General features: G+C 31.1%; 1 protein-coding gene across 1 annotated transcript in view; it reads left to right on the top strand.

Annotated features, from left to right (window-relative positions):
• The window catches only part of LOC126763158 (frizzled-2), a 109183-nt gene that overhangs the window by 52599 nt on the left and 37746 nt on the right, over window positions 1–18838 (top strand). Inside the window, exon 2 of the mRNA XM_050480414.1 lies at window positions 8676–8760. The gene's annotated coding sequence lies outside the window, so the exon portion shown is untranslated. The remainder of the gene's footprint in view (window positions 1–8675; window positions 8761–18838) is intronic.

Here is an 18838-nt window from a genome sequence, read left to right as displayed (position 1 = left end):
CTTAAGGAGCAAATCTGATGCATTTGCAACACACTATGGCACAGCTAAAAATGTATTGTGAAATTTCAAATCCTCCAGATTTGTCTCTCAAACATTGCAATATTTTAACTGTTATATGTACTTACATATTTCTACATTTACTTCAAGCTTATCTAAGTCCTTCTAAAAAATTTAACCATTATTTTGAAAACAAAAGTGAATTTTAGAGTTTTATGGCCACTGGAGTGTTAAAATTGTGCTTGAAATTATTTCTCATTAAATTATTCAAATTAAAGTAATTATTAAATTGGTATACATATATCAAGAAATAAAAGTATTTGAATATTTTATTGGCTCTACAAATTTATCTTTGGATATATTTCTAAAACACGACAAAATTTCTAAAGTTTCTTTAACTCAAAAAAAATACTTTTGGTGCATTTGGAGTGTTAAAATTATCATAAATAATATTTTATGTAAAATTTAGTTGCGGTCGTTTTAAACCAAAAAATTATATATTGTATTAATGTTAATACTTGATTTTTTCGAAAAAATATTCATCTTCAAAAAATAAATAATAATAACAATAATAATAATAGTAAAAAAATAATAATAAAAATGGACACTAAAAAAATTAATTTTACAGATCTTGAGAAAAAAGTTTCGCTCACATTCTTCGAATATGTTTATTTCGAATATATTTAGCGATCTTTTCTCGAGCCCTCGCAATATTTTATCGCTCTATACTTCGTTCCGTCGGTAATCAGCTAACGAGCTTTTTATTTCTAAGTTCCTTGTACACGATTATAATATTTATTGTTGTTACATTATTGCGTTTCAAATATATTTCATTTGATTTTATTGACGTAGATTTATAGTCACATTTAAATAAAAATATATGTATAAGCAAGTATGTACAATAGCTGGGCATATTTATCTACACAGGAAATACGCTTGTACTTGTATATACGAGTATAGCGTTTGGTTAATATCAAAGCGTTTTGGATTTTTTATTGCCAATCATTCGACTTCTATTAAGTAAAAGCATCGATTTAAACATAAATTAGCTCAACTTTTTGCGTTTGATGTTTTGTTGCTTTTTTTAGCGTTTGTAATTTCCACTTTTTTATTATTTTGTATTATTTTTTCATCTGTTTTATCACTTGTTCTTATGGCTTTCCTGGAATTCCCCGAACATAAATTGTATGCTAGTCACTTTTTTCCGCATAAATAGCATTTGTTGTGACTTTTATTTGCTGTGCGAAAGCCAAAATATAAATAAATAAATACAAAATTCTTCGAATTCATCTGTTTTATGAAGTCGCTTAGTTTGTTGCTGCTTTTGCGGTTTTATGGGAGTCTGAAAATATTTGCTAATTAATTAGCATTGACTTCGCATAACAAGCGCGCACACACCCACTCAATGTGTGCCACATATAAATCAAAATAATGTTTCAATATGCCACATGCAGGGAGTGAGAATTTTTAGAGGAAAAAATTAAGAAGTTGCAAGTTTAAAACTTTTTAAATTTTTTTTTTGTTTACTTTTTTATTTATCTTTTGCCTTTGAAAAAAATCGCCTTCGACTGTTCAATTGTTTGCTCGTGAAAGTGATGTCAAGTCTTAAGAATGTTGAGTACTGGTCGCACCTCGCTTCAAAAGTCACTTCAAACCTTAAGCATGATTTACTGGGAATTTTAACTTTTTAAAGTTTATTGAAAATTTATATTTAACAATTTGCTTAAACTAAGAGAAGAGTATAAATTGATTAAAAATATAAGATATTTTTAGAACAGTTTTATGTATATTTTTGTTTAAATTAATTTTAAATAAAAAATTATGATAAAAAGGAAAAACTAAAATAAATTGAAAACGTAAAATCATTTTTTTTTCTATTTTTTACTAACTTATTTTATTTTTAATTATTTTAGAACATATTTATAATAAAATTATTATTATTTTTTTAATTGTTGTTTTCAATAATTTACAAATCTAGTAAAAATGTTTGATCTAAATTATTTATGTTTATAGTTTTAAACTTTTTTCGAAACATTTTATTGTATAATTGTTGTTATAATTATTAATTATTGTTTTCAATAATTTATTATTTTACGAAAATTTTTTAATTGAAATAATTTCTTTTATAATTTTAAATATTTTCGTAAAATTTTTTAATTAGCTATTTTCGTACATTTCATATTTAAACTATAGTTCTTTTTTTTATTTTAGTTTTCATTTATTTACAATTTTAGTAAAAATGTTTAATTTAAATTATTTATGTTTATAGTTTTAAACTTTTTTCGAAACATTTTATTGTATAATTGTTGTTATTATTATTAATTATTGTTTTCAATAATTTATTATTTTACGAAAATTTTTTAATTTTAATAATTTCCTTCATAATTTTAAATATTTTCGTAAAATTTTTTAGTTAGCTATTTTCGAACATTTCATATTTAAATTGTAATTTTTTTTTATTTTAGTTTTCATTTATTTACAATTTTAGTCAATTTTTTTAACTCAAATAATTTTTTTTACAATTTTTAACTTTTTTTCGTAAAATTTTTTAATTTTCTATTTTTTGGAACAATTTTATATTTAAATTATTATTTATGTTTTTTTTTTGTTTTCAATAATTAACAATTTTATTTGGAACAATTTTATATTTAAATTATTATTTATGTTTTTATTTTTTGTTTTCAATAATTTACAATTTTAGTAAATTTTTTTAATTTAAATTATTTGTTTTTATAATTGTAAATTTTTTTCATAAAATTTTTTGTTTTTCTCTTTTTTCAGAACATTTTTATATTCAAATTATTATTATAATTTTTAGTTTTTGTTTTCAAAAATTTACAATTTTAGTAAAATTTTTTTAATTTAAATTATTGTTTTTGTTTATCTCTTTTCTCACAAAATTTTTATATTTAAATTATTATTATTATTTTTAATTGTTTATTCATTAATTTTAAGTTTTTTTTTAATATATTTTAATTTGTTAATTTTTTATGTATTTTTTTACGTTCCATAAATATTTACCTGCTGATAACATTAAGCAAACACTTAAGTTAATCTTCCAACAAAATTAAATAAATCCAAAAATCCCCGCTGGCATTACCCCACAGCATCAAAGACCCATACATACTGTGTCTTTCCGGTACCCGTCGTGTATCTCTATGATTGTAATACATTCCCTCAAACAGCTATATTAACTCTTTTCTTTCTTTATGCTCATAACTGTCCCTCAAAAATGTTTACAAACAAGCAAAGATATTAAAAAGTGAAAAGATCAAAGCGTTGCCGAAAGACAACTCTATTTCGTGCTTGTTCTTTCATTTGTAGGAAATCAAACTTTGCTGCCTCGACATCAAACTTACTTACAGCAGTAGTTGTGTGATGTGATTCGGCTTATCAGACTGTTTAACTATTATTTTTTTTTATTTTTGGAAAAGACAAGCAGAAAATGAAATATTTAGTTATAGAGTTGCCATGTGCAAATTAATATTTTAGGTTTCAGTTCAGTGATGATATAAACAATTATTCGGCGCGTGGTTTTTTCATGTTCAAAATATATATATACATATATATTATCAATTCACTTTCCTTTTTTTAGAAGACTGACTGCTAAAATAAGTCAAATTATAAATAAACCGTATATATATAAATATATAACTAATTGGCAACTCTAGACCGAATCTCAAAGTCGCTCACAAGTGCTGTCAATCAAATAGTTAATTAAATCTTAACAAAACATATCTTAATGTGTGTCACCATTGTTGCTGAAATGACAGGCCAATTTAGACATACAATAAACAATCGCACATCACTAGTCATAAGAGATAAGTTATAAATTCATAAAGACATCTACTAGCTAAGCCGTATGCCTGTAAAATAGCAATAAAGTGACATCATTAGAAAATTTTAGAAATAAATAAAGCCAAAAATATTAAAAGAGAATTATCTCTCAGAACATTTTGGAAATTTTCCTGTGCAATATTTATTATATTCTTTGAAATTTTCTGGCGCAATGTGTTTCAGCTAAGCATATTGAAAATATAAATATGTACGTATATTATTTTATTACTAGCTATTTAGCGTTTTACAGTTGTTGGTTAAACAAGTTCTTTGCTCAACAGTAGCGTCATAAAATATGTCAATTTCGCCTCATTTCCTATTTATTGACAACACAACTCGCATTTTTATTTATTAACAACTGTCATCTTTATTTTTCCAATCTGTCATACTATGAAAAGTTGAATGCGCTCCTTTTAATAGCGTTATTTCCTTCCCTTTGTCTCTTTAACTCTATAGACTTCCTTATGTCACCTTATTTGCCGCGTCAACTTCTCTCGCACAACTGCTTTGAAAATATTTACAGTTAGTTGGCACCTTCACAGCATGCTTATTTACCAACAAGTTTTACAACTTTCTTTCATCAGTTCTGCGCCAAGTTTACTTCGTTAAGAAAATTAAAAAAAAAAAAATAATTTACAAACTTCTTTTATGGTACAAATTATTGTCACATGCACTTAACTTTAGTGCTTCAACTTAGACAACAGTACTTTTATTCCATTCACCTTCTAAGTTGAAGCACCTGCTCTTGAATATTTACATTGCGCGCAACTATTTACTTTACCTCACTGTCTTTGCTCATACTTTTGCTATAAATACAGACGCATATGCCGCCTACACTTAATTAAATTTATTTTTCCTCTACTTTTTAATACTTTTGTTTCATTTTACACGCCGCTAAATTAATCAAACAAAGCAAGTCGGCGACAATAGCCTCCCGCAAGCTGACAAGTAGTTTAAATATAGTTTATGCACAATTCATCGTAAGCGCCGTTGTCCACTTGTATAATTTCTTTGCAAATTTTAAGTGACAGCGTAATATAGAAACCCAGCGAATACAAATTGTATTAGAAGAGAGCAATGCCTTCTCTTTCACAGCAATATTTGCTAAAAATTAAAAATTAAACTCAGTTTTTTTAACTCGAGTTATTTATTAAAAATATAGAAGTTACATATTTTTGTGCTCGTAGAGTTGTAAAAACTCGAAATACGGTATTGCCCGATTTAACAACAACAATTTTTGAATAAACTCCGTTTTTCTGAAACGCGAGTTATAAATTAAACTCGTGTTTGCGATGAATCTGCTATTTTTATATACATATGTACACTAGAGGACCCGCCCATGTTTTACTGTGGCTGATACATAGGTAGTACTACAAATACCATCTATATGATTTCTATTAGTCAGATTATAAGTATTAGTTAAGGAATAATCGCATTTTTGGTGAAGCAACTTGTGTTAGTTTACAAAAAAATGAATCAAAAAGCATTTCGTGCGTTAAGAAAGAATTGCTTTTTGTGGTAAAAATACTATTGAATTTGGGCTGTGCATCAGTGGAATCAATCGAGTCCAATCGATTGTCAGCCTAGTGGACTGCATATTAAGAAACGGTTCTCGAACGTGGAAAGACAAAAAAATCGGCTGGCAAGATTATGGCATCAGTCTTTTGGGATGCCCGTGGTATATTATTCATCGAATGATAAATGAGCCAGTTTTAATTCGTTGCACTGTGTATTTGATTGCAGTTATATTCTACCATGCCCAATATTTAGCAATTTTATTATTTTTCGGAAAGGATCAGTTTGAAATTGTACGCATATGTATGTATATGTACTTCATCGTTCCTGTTTAAATATTGCATTGCTCTGTGCAATGCTTCGAAAAGATTTCTGTAAAAACTTCAGTTCTGCCGCTATTTTTTTATGCCAGATATTTTGCAATTTTAAATTGCCTATCAAGATACCACATCCAATAGTTAGCAGGTATGAAAAAAATGTTATAGCTGCCCATAGATGTATTGAATCACCCAATTTATTACTTAAGGAGGAACAACTCTGTCCACATTATGAAAACTTGTCTACAGATGTCGCCTTTTACTTTGGCATCGTTTTGTTAATTGCACGTCTACGCCAATTTAAGGTTTGAATATTGGATACTGCGATGGTAGCGCAATCTATTGGATCCAATGCAAAACATTCAAATGAATTAATTTAAAAAACATTTTCCAGCAATTAAATTACAAATGAAAAATTCAGAAAATTTATATATATAAAAGATATGTATGTGTTACCAATTTTACGAAAAAATTTTAGTTAAACTCTACGTTTTCTAAACTCGAGTTTATGAAAACCTCACATTCGTTCCACTGGGCTGCTTGTAGCACTAACACACACCAACACTGCCACAATTTGGCGCCTAGTTTGCTCTACCCAGAACAGCCTCCGCTCTGCGCTGACGCGTGGCAGCAAAAAAAATGGAAAAGCACTTCTCTCGCAGTACCGCCATTATGCCGTGACGCTTTTGCTTATCTACACGTTTATTTTTTGTCAGCGGCATTTGTTTTTCATTTTCAATTTTTCATAAATACTATAACGGCTTATGTGCAAACACATCTACTATACACTCGTGCAAGTACATACATATGTATGTGTTTGTAACCCTTTGTTTACGCGCATAATTAAAAATTCATAATTTTAATATGGCTCTACTTAAGTCTACAATCCAACGTGCGCAGCCAAGCTTTGTAGCGTTTTAACTCCTCACCATACACCATACACCTGCTACCCCTAGCCTTCAGCCGCTTCGTCATCTTCTCGTTCAACTGATTCACTTGTTTGCCTTTTTCATGTCATTTTGCTTATCTCCACGCTTTAATTGTGGACACTTCTTGAAATTTATTGTCTCAACGCTTACCGTTGTTGTTGTTTCTTGTATTAATACTACATTTTATTATTTTCCCTTGGCAATTTTATTTACGCATATTTTTTGTTGTTCTTGTAAGTATTTCACTTCAGTTGATTACTTTTCGTGTTTAATTAATAATTTATGTAAATGCAAATATTTATGCAAATTAATTGAGTGAGTTAAGTAAATGTTGGTGTAGATGTACATATGTACATACATACATACATGAAAGGAATAGGGGCCGTTGTAAGTGTATTTGTGGTGTCTGGTGAGGGTGCGCAATTATTGAAATAGTGTTCCACATAAATATGAGTGAGTCAGAGCTGAAAACCTTTTTTTTTGTTGAAAATTTTGCTTAATTGCCACTAACTCGCGTTTAATGTTCAATTTGGTGCTTGGCTATAAACACTACTCACAAACTTCGAGTTTATCATGCTCTGTAAAGGTATAAGTCGTTTTCACAGGAATGTTTGCCAAAACATTAGGAATTAAACACAGAGTTTCTTAAACACATAGTGAGAATGGTTTGTAGATATTATGATCATAAAATATGGTAGACAAATTTCTAAAAAAAAGTAATACAAGTTCTCATTGAACTCATGATTTTTTAAACTCTCCGATGGCTGCAATCAATTGACTTCAAAAGCAATAAAATGGGGTTTAAGGGAAAACAGCTAGTCACGGTTTCATAAACAATACAATGAGAAAAGTTTGATTTTAACACCATTATCACGAAGCGTTAGTCTTGAGTTTGAGATAAAAACACCATTATTATGTTTATGCGGCTTTCAATAAAAGCAGTAGATAAATATTACGTCAAACTCAGATTTCCTTAAACACGTTTTTTAAATCTCCTTAAACTTGTGTTTATGTTATAACCACTTTTTGCATTAAAGTTAGTAAAAAATTGTTATTAAACTCACAATTTCATAAACACCTCATTGGAAACAGTTACTAATTAGTTACAAATATACCCAAAATATTAAACTTGTCATTATGACGCCACATGTTGATAGAGATATATTAAATTTTGTTTAAACTCGGAGCTTTTCTTAAAAAAAAAGTTGTGCAAAGAGAAAGTTTTGTATTAAGCACGAAGTTTTTCAAACTCTGGAGTTTGTTAAACCCTAATTTCTAAATTTTTGATTTAATTTTATTCTCTTTAATTTAGATTTTGGATAAAAAAAAACATTTTTGAATTAAACTTGGAGTTTCTCAAACATTAGATTTTTATAAAAAAATGGTCAAAAGAAGTTTTTGATTAATATCGAAGTTCCTTGAACTCGAGTTTATAATTTTTTTTACTCATAACTCGAATTTATGAGGTTTTAAGGGAAATATGTCTCTTTTAAAAAAAAAAAAAATGTCCCAAACGGAAAAGTTTTGCAATAAACTCGGAGTTCCTTAAACTCGAGTTTATAACTTTTTAACTTAATTTTTTCTCAGCATAAATATTTAGACCGTAGACCACTAGGAGAAATACTTATTTAAAAACTTATTTAAAAAAAAAAGTTATGAAAAGAGAAAGAGGAATTTTTCAAATTCTGGAGTTTGTGAAACTCTAGTTTTTTAATTTTTGCCCTAAATTTTTTCTCACTACAACAAATAATGGCAAAAGAAACACTTTTAAATTAAACTCGGAGTTTCTCAAACCTGACTTTTATATAAAATTGTCAAAAGAAGTTTCGGATTGAGTTTAGAGTTCCTTAAACTCGAGTTTATATTTTTTAGCTTAATTTTTTTAACACATAACTATAAAAAAAATGCGTCAAAAAAAACATGTTTTGCATTAAACTCGGAGTTTCGTAAACTCGAGTTTATAATTGCTTAACTTAATTTTTTTACAACATAAATATTATGACTGTAGTCTTATTTTTTTTATTTTTGGCACTATGAGCTACTAATTAATTATTTTTCTTCATGACTCTTCTCATTGCAGATCCGCAAATTTCTACTTAATTTATCAAACGCAAATGCCGCAAAGTAATTAAACTTTCAACAACGACAAAATGGAATTGAAAATGGTAAGTTTTCATACTTGTATAGAAAAATCCTTACAAATTCCATTAACAAAACAATTAACAAGCCAACTTGACAATAAACTAACACCGCTAAGGAGGGAGGGAACAGTTTAAACTTGCAACAAAAAAGTGGCCACAAAACGCTTGTGATGTTGTAGTGCTGCATATAAATAACATTTAAATGCGAATTTAACACATTTCAACTTAACTGGTCAGAACGAATTCAATTATACACAGAGCCCGAGGTGTAGCAGACATACATATACACATAGGTGATGGTAGAGAGAAGGTAAAAAGTGCTCACACGAGTACATGCCCAAGTATCATTTACACGTCAATATATCTTTTGAAGTTCACTGCAGTGCGCATTAAAGCCATAATGGCTCATTTACAATACTCGAGACAGACAGCCAGTGGATAGAAGAAGCAGCGCAGTGTGTGCCGTGTGTCTGAAAAATGCAATTCCATTCCCATTGCCACATGCAATTTCAAGTTTAATGCCAAATACATCACTGCATATATAAATTTTTATTGTGTGCTTGGCTTTCAGCGGCACATAAAAAAGCCTGCACTGTGCTGTCCACTCTTTTGACCCTGCATGACACCTAATATGGTCGCTGTGTGTGTGTTTGGGAAATCCAATTTCTCAATTCCAGACAGCACGGCAGTCAAAGTGATCCACTCATCAGCAACTCAACCGCAATGGGCATCATATCGCTTTCGAGTTTGGTCCAGCGGCGATAATGCAATATATGCTATACTACATATGCCTGTGGAATAAATTTATATATGCTCACGGTTTATTCAACCAGCTCCACTTACAGCTCGAGCTGCTTGTAAGCTAACTTATAAGCTGTTTGCCTATTTTACTGCAAATAAGTGTTGCTATTTTGCATTTCTACTCTCCTTGCCATGACAGCTCTTTTGCAAATCTGCTGAATTGCCAGCAAAAATCAAACGGTATATTTATGTATTGTTGCTGTTGTTGTTGCCGACAAGCGACTTGTTGCCCATTGTTAACACTTTGCTTTGACTTTCGGCAGTCTCAAGTTCAAGTCGTCGCTCACTTTGATGCTTTAAATTTTTATTTTCGTCTGCTTGTTGCAAGGGAATCTTTATGCAATTTTATTTTTTGCAGTTCTGAAACTTTTATAGTTGCTTATATAATTTTTTTTAATTTTATTTCTTGTATAATTTTTTTTTTGCACAATTTATTTTCCTATATTCTTATACAATTTGCTCCTTTTCTTTAAAATTTATTTCTCTGCCACATTTCATTTCCTCTGCTTTGGGTTCTTGCAACATTTTATTTATTTTCTTTATTTTCTCAACATACTCATTTGCATACCTCCCCTTTTTAGGACGCCACTACCCCCTAACCACTCTTTTCAAAACGCAATTGTAGTTCCCCTTTTAGCCCAAGACAAGCCACATTTTGACTACCTGCTTGCCACAAGCTACTCTCCGCTGTGTTGTCTGCTCACACGTTATCACCTAGCTCACCAAGTCTGCAGCATTGCATAACCTTGCAAGCTAGCATCCAGCCAACTCAACACTTTAGTACTCGTTGCGCTTCAGCACTTTAACTTTAACGAGCTGTTGACTTCTTTCTTCAAAAAACGGATCGCCCGTTCTTCCTGCCGGCTTTTGCAACGTGCTACTGCAACTTCCCTGACTCTACAACCAACAGCGTGTATTTTTTACCTTGCTAGTTAGTTTGCGTTTGCACACAGCATCCTCAACGCCGTTGACACGACTTGCAGCTGTGTTAGCCAAGTTGTCTGCTCATTCTTATTCTGCTAGTTTTTGTTCAAGGTCTTTTCTTCTTGCCACTCTTATTGCTTGCTGGCTCTTTTATGCTACCCAGATACACACATACACATACCTATGTATGTACTTCAACTTTGTTTATAGCTTCGCCGGTTACCGGTTCGCTCAGCCATACCTGCTGTCTGCTGCCGACTGCCTACTCTCATTCCAATTGCCATTGCACATTGCCTGGTTGCTCAGCTCATCTCTTCAATCTTCAATCTTGTTTAGCCTTTTATTCTCCAGCATACAACATCATACTCATAGTGCCATACCATAGTTTTGAGGCTTCTTTCTTTCTTTCTTCATTCTCGTTGTGCGCTCGTAAATTTTATGTTGCCTTAGTTTTGCTCGCATGCAACATGCTGGGGCGACTTTCAAGTGTTTGTCTGTTTGTCTGCTGCACGCTCGTTTAAGTCTAGTTAGCATCTTTATGCTTCACCCCTCACCTGCCTCAGTACCGACCGGTGTGTCGGTGTCTTCGCCGCTTGAGTGCGGCTTCTTCTTGTTTAGTGTTTGTGCTATGTCTGATTGCCTGTGTTGAGATAAGACTGCACGACATGTAAATTCATATGAATTTAAATTTTCGACGATACAAACTATTAAATGCATTTCAAAATAAAATATAATGCGATTTTGGTATGAATGCGCGAAATAAATTAAATAAAACTTAGCTTTTGTGGGTAGTTAGATTTCGAAGAGCTCTTGTCAGAATTAAATGGCTCTTTAACAGAACTCTTTTTTCATAATTCGTTAAAATATCAACAGAAAGAGAGTTTGTAAGAGCTGTAATGATGTATTCGTTAATGGTTCTTCTACAGCGGAAATGTTTTACTTGAGCAGATTTAAAGTTGAAATATTTTCCTCGGTGTCAATTTTTATGATCTACAATTTTTTTAGTTGGCAAAATTTGTATTTAAGAGAAAACAAAGTATATGGTGGTATAAGTGGTTATTTTAAAATCTACGATTGCCTTCCTCGAGTGGCGTGGTTTTAACGAATGTTTTTTAGCTATTGAAGGCTTCATTAGTTGATAATTTTTGGCTGTATTTTAAGACTTCTAAACAATTTTCTTTTGGACTTACACCTTTAATGCTGGATGTGGTTGTATTTCTATAAATGACGCCATTTTCATCATATGTTCTCAAAATAACTGATTTGCTAAAAAATTTTTATAGATTGAAAACAAGTTTAAAATTTTGAAGTAACACTAGTAAATTCATATTTTCTTAAAATAGAAGTAACTAATTTCAAAAGTGTTTAGCTACATTTAGGACAAAGGTTTAGATCGAAGCTTTTGGCAGCTAAAATTTAAATCTCTCTCAAATTTTTATTTGGTAAGATTTCAGTTTAATAGTTAGGGAGATAGGTATGGACTGTCTGGCCCTAGGCCTTTAGTGAAATCACCGCGACTTGGATCACCTCATTCTATCGTCTCCTCTCTGACCCACTGCATTCTTCTCCCGAAATTCTTCAGTACAAAAAGTTTTAACTCTGTAACCAAACATAAAGCATAACGAATTTATTTCTAACTAATTATGAAAAATCCCCTCGAGGAGCATTTTTTTTTAGATGCCAAAATGTTCCTTTAAAAATTTGTTTCCCAAAAAATGTATATTTTAACATGCTATTTTAATAGAATATTCTTAATTTTTGGGTCTCTCAACTCCATGAGGAATACTTGCATTCTAAGAACGCTTACCAAAGATATGCTGAGATATTTAGTCGGAACTCTACACTCAAATATACTTGTATATATACATTATATTGTATATCTGTATAATAATATCGCCCTTAATGCCACTCAGGCTCTCTACAGTATTGTTGTACACCTTAACAATTGCGACTGTGACCCTTTCAATCTGTCATCTACTAAACATTTTTTTATATCACTGATATACACATATATGTACATACATAGATCATGCCGCACAATGGAGGGTTTCCCTACGTTTTGCTTACATCCTAACTCATATATATACTCGAGGCGTTGCGGAATGTTCAAAAACGCATATTTCGAAATTCCTTAAGCAGAGTAGCTAGCATACATAACTTACCACACGCCACATGCTGGCGACTATTTCAACACGGCATTACTTGAAAGCTACCGTAGAGTTAAACAAAAACAAAACATCCAACAACAAATCAACCCAAATGACCCAACGTCCCAATGGGTGGTGGTGTGTTGTTTATTTTCACGTGTGCCTGCCGGACGGCGTGCTGCTGTTTGGGAAATTTGAAAAATTCAAAAATAGGCTACTTTGTATTGAAAAATGGCGCATACTTTGCTTTCGTTGCACATTACCCAAATGCCTGATATCACGCATAAAAGCGTTGTCTGTTTCGCTGCAGCTGTGGGGCGTCCCAAAAGTTCGCTCTCGTTTACTCTTCGCTATAATTTAGTATATTCTGATATAAATTTTTAATCTCGTTTATATGTATAAATAATTTAATGAACAAAGTTTGTGTGAAATATTAAGAAATTCTAATGGGAATGTGGAGCAATTGCGCTGCTGCGGGCGGCCATCAGAGTGCTTGTGTGGAAAGAAATATTTTTGATAAAAGCGATAAATAGTATTTTTATGTCTCAGTTGGAAAATAACAAATTGGCACGTTCGAGGTTCGGGTAAAGGTGTGAGAGACATTTATGAGGTATGCGTGGCATATTAGCAGCGAAGAGCCGCACAATAATAATGACATACGTGATTTAATAAAATTAGAAGTGACTTTGAATAAAAATTTTGAAAAATTGTTATTTATTTTTTACTTTTATTCAACGTTAAAAACTAAAAAAAAATGTTGGTACACCAAATTTATTTATTGAGACCATTTTTTTGTTTCCGAATTAACTTTTATATATATTTAAAATTTTTAAATTTATTTTTTTGTTTAGCGTTTTAAAACGGTATCAATACTTTATATTGTCTTAAATTTGTGTTTGTTTAGAAGTCAAAAACGAAAATTATTTTTCAACATCACAAAAAAAAATGACACATTTAACACAAAAAAACTTAAAACAAAGATAATCTAATCTTTTTTTTAATTTTAAAATAATTTTATTTTATTCTTATAAATTTGCTTATTAAAAATTGCTTACTAAGCCAAAAAAAGAAAATTAAAAATACCTCATCTCTAATCAAAAAGAATGGTTCATTATACTATACTTAATATTTCGAACTTTTTATTATGCTAAAATATTTAGATTTGTATTTTCTACAATCAGACATAAAAAATTAAAATTAAAAATAGAAAAAAATTAATTAGTTAATAAAGTAAACCAAAATTAAAAATAATATATTTAAGGTCGACCAACAAAACTTAAAAGAAGTACACAAAATTTTATTTAAAACAAAAATATAGTAAAAAATAGTTAAGTTGATTTATTACAAAAAACTAAAATTGTTTATTCTAGGTTACTAATATAACCTACGTAAAAGTTACCTCCTTAAAAACTAAGAAAAAAACATTATATTATAACCCAAAATTAAAATAAATAGTAAACTGAATAGCGCAATAAGCATAATCTCAACTGAACTTTTACGTCCTGCATAATTTTACCCATTTACTGTAGACAGACATTGTCTAGCCGCATTTCGTGCTCCTAAAAGTAGGCTTCAACATTAGAAAGTAATAATAAAAAATCCATTCGTGCCATTTCGAGAACATGCAATCCGACAGAAAATGTCAACGACTTCGTACCGCCCACGAACACACTTTTACAGCGCTTTAAAGGTAAAAATGCTACAAAGCATATTATTTTTACAACTTTTAGCAACTTCGAGTGGACTGTCACAACTACAGGTTGCTGCCACATGCGCTGCTTGCTATACTATTGTTTGCTTTTCATCACCTAACCGTTTATTGCGGCTGTTATTTTGGCGTTGACTTTTAGTAGGCGTAAAAATTCATTTCAGCAACGCCAAGCGAATGTGGTGACTTATTTTTACGGCCTATCAATAGGCGCACAGGCATACAATTTATTTCGTCGCGCATGCAATGAGTGCGTATACATGTATGTGAGCCATAATAATTTCCTGCCTCGAGCGCATATTGATTTTCACGTGCTTATTGTGCACTCAAGAGCAGAAAAAACTTTTTTTTTGTTTTTGTGTTGCGCAACACAATTACATTTGCAATTAAATTGTTGCGCCGCAGATATTAAACTTTTGTGTGGCAAGCATGTTGTTGGTTGCAAACGTACATATACATACATATATATATAGTAGATGTAACTCACTGTTTGCCTCTTCACTTCTCTTTCCGCATTTTTATGCATTTTTAATAGTTTTTTCCATTGCCAAATAGCTTTTTACTCGCCTTGTTTCTACGCTCACACAATTATTTGCTGCCTATCTGTCTATGTATTGGTATTTTTGGCATTGTTATTTCATGTCATTGCATTTCCTTTTTATGCGCCTATTCGTGCTTTATTATTATTGGCTGCCACACAGTAAATCCCACTCCCTCTCCGCTTTCTCAACACAACCTCGGCTGTTTGCTATTTTATGTTGCCCATTTTTATCAATTTCGCGCCATTTTTTCGTGCTTAAGTGCGGTATAGTGTCAACGACGAACTTTGACACGTTTTATGACAGTTTTAACGGTATAGTAAATGTGGCAGCGGTTTTACTGATTGATATATTTATTTATAGATGTTTACATAGCTGGTCGACAGAAAAGAAAGTTGCTAAATTCTCGAGAATTCATATTTAGACCGGAGAAGGTTGCCACCGGTAATAAATTATGGAATTGTTGCTGACAAAGGATTAACATAGTTTAAAAACCAAAATGAAGAAAAAGTATGCAAAACAAAGTCTTATTTTTATAAAAATATTGAAGAGATTGCCACCTGACTTAAATTTCTGTATTACTATCTTTACCTTAAAACTCTCACTTTTTAGAGTTTCTCGTTGATTTTAAACAATGACTGTTAAAAATTAAGTTCAAAATTCGTAAAAATAAACGCTTTTCTGTGGCTTGAATTTATTTGTTAAATCTTTCAGGGTTGCCAATTCATAAACGTCTTACAAACTTCTAGTCTAAAACTAAACAATTAAACAATGTGAGAAATTCATCCAATTCAAAATAAAATTTACTGAAATATTAAATATACCTGTTAACTGTTGCCACCTGGCTTGCGGTATTAAAAATTAGTAATAATGCTTTTTAAAATCGTTGAGGCACATAAAATATTTTCATGAAGATAAAGTCAAAATAGACATAACCTAGTTTTTGGCAACACAAAACACAACAACAAAATTCTCAAAATTCAGCTGAAACTTCAAATTTATCTTTAGTATTCAGTAAACATGCTACAATTACAAACAAAATCCAAAAATTATAAAAAACTGTCATTAGTTTTAAGTGGCAAAAATTATATTTTAACTTTACAGTGCGCGCTCCGCATGTTTCTAAACAAGTTATATAAACTTTAGAATTTTTAGTTAATTGTGTTGTTCGCTTCTTTCATTGTTTAATTGTGTTTTTGCACCAGCTTTATTTTGGCTAGCTCGCTTGTAATTTCTGTGCTTCGAATTTAGTACCAGCTCATTGAAATGCGCTGCCCACTCTTGAGTTTTAATGGCTTGGGTGCTTTGACGTTACCGTGTTTGGCATTTCTGAGCAGCAACAATAGTTGATTTACATTTAGCTGTGAGTATTTCTATTAAATTTTTGTCAGTTTGCAACAAATAATAATTTTTATGCAAATAAGTGAAGGCAACTTATGCCAAACAGTGTTTCTAAAAATCGCGTTACTTTGTTGAAATAACGTGTTGAATATGTTAAATACTCTGCCACATATTTTATTATTGTATGCGTTTGACTGTTTAAATGCGCGACACGCATTTGAAAGATAAATTACGTTGATAGTTTATAAAATGTTGAATAATTTATATTTATTGTGTTCGTTTTTACAAAATGATTAGACCAACACAAAGTATTTAAGAAAGTAAAAATTTTAGCAAATTTACGTTAAAGAAAATTGCTTTAGAATTTTGCATAAATGCTAACTTTAAGAGTTTTTATAACTCTCCAAACCAGTGGAGAGTTTTATTTTTATTCCATTTGCTTGATAACAAAATTATTTCCATAAAAAATTATATTTTTATGCTTTGTATTGTAATGCGCATACTTTTTCAAAAGTGGAGAGTTTTTAATTGGCTCTATTTTGCGAAATAAAATATGGTATACAAAAAGAAGCACATTTATTAGCAAAAATTTTCTTACCAACGTATTTTTGAAACTCTCCAAAAAGTGGAGAATTTTATTTTTCGCGTTCATTCTTGTCTTCAGCAAACAGAAAGTATTAAAAGGAGCATAGCAGTTTTTGGTGTGATTATTTATGCTGTGATTTTCCAAGTTGATGTACAAAAATTTTGAAATTTCCTTGTATCTTATTATATCACTCTCAAACAACTCTTACATGAATCGTACTATACCAAACATACTTTTTAATTTTGGCATGATATTTTTTGAAGCGAAAAAATTAATTGCCCTGAAACATTTATTTTTGTACCGTCCGTATTTATTTTACACCACACATTTTTCCATAAAAATATTAGTTTTCGTAAAAATTTTAACCGACAATTGTACAATAGAAAGAGCTTTTAAAATTACGCAACGAATTAATTGACTACTTGTCCAAACGAGTGCAAATAAAAATCTCAATATAAAATTGCACTTAAAAATTGTGTAAATAAAAAAGAAGTAAAAGCTAAAGAGAAACAAAAGCACAAAAAAATGCATATATACATATATAGTACATATGAGAGAACAATTTTAAAAAAGAAAACCCATTAAAATCCATTAAATGAAATCTCCAAGCAAAATACAATAAAGGCAAACTGACACAGCCAACAGACAGGCAAATGGCCGCATAAACTACGTCACAACGCATTGAGCAAATAGAGAAACAAACATATTTATACGAGTATTGGAATAGTTGTTGTTGGCTCTGCGCGTAGACATGTGTTCGCTTATTTACTGAAATGTAGAATGTCATAAAATAGAAAATGGAAAATCATACAATAACACACCAAAAGCGCCCACACTGGGCGATGAGATGGCAGAGCGCGGTAGGAGTGAGCGTGAGTTAAAGAGCAAAGGGTACACAGTGAGGTTGCTGCCAGCACACGAGAGGTGAAGCAGCGCAGCAGCCAAAAAAAAAAAACAGAAATCGTTGTGGAGCTAAAGGCCGTTTGCGGAGGTGGCTAAGTCCCCACGCGCATCTCTGAATGTGTGTTTGTGCGTGCGTGATTGCGCTTGGGTGGCGCACACATAAAAACGACTAACATGGCATTGACAATCGTTATGGGATACTGTTAACACACACATTAAAACAAACAAGCAGACATAAAAATACTTTTGTGAACAAGGATATATTTGATATGGATGTTGTAAATACACATATGCTTCGAGCGTGCGGAAATTTATGGCGCGCTATGTGACATACATACATACTCACATGTATTTTGTTATAGGCGCTTTGCTGATTTTATATGCATGGCTATTGTGTGCGTTGTTGAGCGACTTGTGGAAAAAATCATAAAAATTCCGATAGGACACATATACACACATGAGGCACATACAAACATACATACATATATTTAACGCCGAAACAATTGGTGTAAATTATGACCGAAATCATTTGTTGTTGGCCAAGCAGACAGGCAGACGTCGAGGTTGATTTTGCTTTTGAAAAAAGAAATTCCAACATAAGCACAAATAAATAATAATTTCGTATAGAGGAAACACAAGCACAAAAAGCTGAGCAAAACAAATATCTGGAATCAGTTTCATATCAAAATCAGCGAAATTCTCTGAGCATGGCGCACAATTAAGGCAGACAGGAAATTTCAAAGTCAATTGCGTGCTAAATCACAGGCTCCCTCAATGAGCAGAAAAATAAATAAATTCAGAAAAAATAAAAATAAATAAAAAGCACACATTTATATTAATTTATGTGCTATGAACTAAGTATAAGCAGCAAGAACATGTTGTTGGTGCACACATGCCATCGCAGGCAGCACATTGTATTTACAAATGCTTTTCTACGACACTCTTACTCGCTTTGATTATACGCATTACTTTTTTGACTTTTTTTCTATTTTTTTTAAGGTATACATATGTACCTACATATTTTTTTGGTTTGTTTGGTAATCTTTTGATATCCTATAATTGTTAGTGTTTACCCATCTAATTGCCTGCTGCGTGCTCTCGCTCTGTTAAAAAGAAATATTTCAACACGCCCGTTAATGCTATAAATTAATTT

Source organism: Bactrocera neohumeralis, chromosome 6, assembly GCF_024586455.1.
Source record: "Bactrocera neohumeralis isolate Rockhampton chromosome 6, APGP_CSIRO_Bneo_wtdbg2-racon-allhic-juicebox.fasta_v2, whole genome shotgun sequence".
Taxonomy (NCBI): Eukaryota; Metazoa; Arthropoda; class Insecta; order Diptera; family Tephritidae; genus Bactrocera; species Bactrocera neohumeralis.
Note: the sequence above shows the minus strand (reverse complement) of the source record. Positions and strands in the feature narration are given on the sequence as shown.